Source organism: Engystomops pustulosus, chromosome 4 (genome assembly GCF_040894005.1).
Source record: "Engystomops pustulosus chromosome 4, aEngPut4.maternal, whole genome shotgun sequence".
NCBI lineage: Eukaryota > Metazoa > Chordata > Amphibia > Anura > Leptodactylidae > Engystomops > Engystomops pustulosus.
The window spans coordinates 177,071,341-177,074,457 of record NC_092414.1 but is presented as its reverse complement, the minus strand read 5'-3'; positions in this window follow the sequence as shown (position 1 = coordinate 177,074,457).

Below are 3,117 nucleotides of genomic sequence, written 5' to 3'. Positions count from 1 at the left end.
CAGCAGTCTCCTTTCCGTCTATAATCCTCTATAATAATAATAATAAGAGACTCAGACCTGGAGTTAACCTCTGGAATGCTCTGTGGAACCAGCCCATGAGACAGCCTGCTTACCACCAGGTGACATGAATTCTTAAACATTAAAAATACATAATAAAATATGTAAATAAGGAGTATTACATATTAAATAACTGTATTGGGCATTAAATGGCACTGTTGTTATACTTATAGTCAGCTTAGAGGCTTTTTAGCTGGGTTTTCCTTTAGAAAGTTCCCTGAAGTTTAGACAGCAGCAGGTTGATCAGGCTTCCAACTTTTACTTCAGCAAGATTAGCTGGGAGAATTCAGTACAAATTTTTTGGGAGAAACCTATACATGTAGTACAGTGGAGACCAGGAGTTGAGGTACAGGGCCAGGGGAAAAGTCAATACTATTTTATTCTGTTACTTACCTCCTAGATAGTGTAATTCTTATTGGAAAATCAATTAAGATGTCTCCTATTCCAGGGCTGGAAGCCCAGTTTCTGCCAAAAACAATGGGGCACATTTATTAACGGCCGATTCGCGTTTTTCTGGTTTTGGTATTTTTTACGTTTTGTGCCGTGATTTTGGCGCACGCGATTGGATTTCGGCGCAATCGTGGCGGGTTGCATGCGACGGAAATCGGGGGGGGGGGGGTGTCCGTCAGAAAACCCGGCGGATTTGTAAAAAAAAATTGGTTGCACACGCCACACTTACATGCACCAGGAAGAGATCAGTGAACTCCGACGCACCTCGGCGGACCCTGGCGCAGCAGCGACACCTGGTGGACATTGGGCGCATGACCTTCATGAATCGCCGGAAGACCCGAACGCTCGTCGGAGAAGCCGCCGGGTAAGTTAATGTGCCCCAGTGACTTTTTGTTTGTGTTCAAGTCCCCACTGCAGCTGATAACTGGTCACAGTAGTCACCTGCTGTGTGCAGATGTAGTCTTTACAAACTTTCCAGCAGGTTTAATACTGACATGATATTTTGTATCCCCATTGATCCTCCTGTTTGAACCAATACAATTAAAGTGTGTATGGCAACAACTGATAACGATAGGGACCAGGCTTAAAGTTTTGGAAACATTGGAAAAGTGAGACTTTATTTTTTTATTTTAACTTCTTAATGCACACAGTGATGCCACACTACAGAAAATATAGTGACATCACAGTACCATAAAAATAGTCCCTATGGCATATGTCCCAACTTTAAGGGTGCGGGCATGCGCTAAGCCTCACTGTTACTCAACCATCTAGTGTGATCGCACAGTATAATGCATGCATTTGTGGCTCTGAACTGTACAATACTGTAACACTTAGCAGGAGAGAGACGGATGGAAAGAGATACATAGCTCGATTGAAATTTAACCCCCTGGTCAATGAGTGAACTAGCCTTTGGCCATGGCTTACTTATAAAAGCAGAAGCACAATATTCCTCTATACCAGGGGTGCACAACCGCATCTAGTGTATCTCCGATGTAGATCAGGGATTCTCCTGAGGCACTCCCAATGTGTGAGTGGTAATGGATCCCCAGGCAGGTGGTAAAGGGGAGTCCTGTGATGTTAGCGGCAGGCCAGTGATCACACTTGACAACAGGAATCTTTAATGGCATACATAGTCCACACAGCAGTAGTTAACAAACTGATGATGATCCTTCCTGGAGGCACACAGAGCAGTGAATTGGTTGGCTATGTTGATGATTCCATTGTGGAGTAGGAATTTACGAGTACCTTGGTCCAGTGGTTAAAAGGCTTGCAGTAGAAGCCAGGTTTGCTCTGCTGCTTGGGCAGCAATCTGAATGCAAAAATGTATCTCTCTGAAGCTATTTCAATGAAGAAAATGCAGAAAGACCAACTAGACTAGACTTCCAACCTATCGCCGTCTGGGATTCTGCACGACAGATAAAAAAATGTTGCATAAATATCACATTTAACCATTCAGTAGGAGGCGTGATATACTGCTGTTAAAAGAAGGAAGTTTAAAGGTGCTATGGGAGGGCTAGCCAAACCCTCTCCAGCCGACTAGGAAACTAACTGGAGTTAAACCGAACCAATAATAACAATGATGGAAATTGTCTAAAGCAGATAATAAAAAGGAAGCAGGCACATATAATACTGGAGACCCCAGGGCAGAAGTGTAATAATTGTGACCCCTGGGCAGATATTTGTAATAATGGAGACCCCCAGAGGAAACTATAATACTAAAGACCCCAAAGCAGGCTATATTACTGGAAACCCCCAAGTTGACAATAATACCAGATATCCCCCAGATCTTATGATATTATAAGCCTTCCCAGGTCTGTTCCCCCTTACTCACACAACAAGTCCACCTCAAGTCTGGTCCCCCTCCTCACACAGCATGCCCACCCCAAAGTCTGATCCCCCCTCAAACAGTGGGGCACATTTACTTACCCAGTCCGGAGGAGATCCCGAAAGTGCATTGTCCGACGACAATGCACTGTGCCGCCATTCAAGAAGATTGTGCGCGAGCGATATCCTGCATGTGTCGCTTCCCTGATCAGGTCCGCTGGAGTTCACCTTCTTCTTCCCGGTGCATGTAAGTGTATGTCTTGCGACACAATTTTTAAGTTAAATTCCGCGCTCTGTCTGAATTGGTCGGACCGTTCGACGGCCTGCCCCACGATTTCTGTCGCATAAAAGCCGCTGCCGATGCGCCAAAATCCGATCGCATGCGACACAATCCCCTTCTAAATCCCTGTCCCAGCGGCACGATCCCCGAAAACGTCAGAAAACCCAACGGAATTGCGGCCGTGGGACCCTTAGTAAATAAGCCCCAGTAAATCTTCCTCCAAGACTGGTCCCCCTCCTCCCACAGCAAGCCCCCACAGGTCTTACAAAGCAAGCTCCCCCAGGTCAGCAAAAACACAGTAAAATTTGGCTGGGCTTTTTATCAACCCCCTCCCACAGTGCTTTGCTATGCCTCAAGATGAGGTCCTGCTGCTGCTGCTTCACTATGACCTGAGGGCCGTAAATTGAGGTTCTGCTCTATACTATTACTATATAAACATTAAGCTCTTGAATTTAGGTTACTGAAGCAGCAGGTCAATTTGTGCAAAGATGCTGCCCCCTACAGAC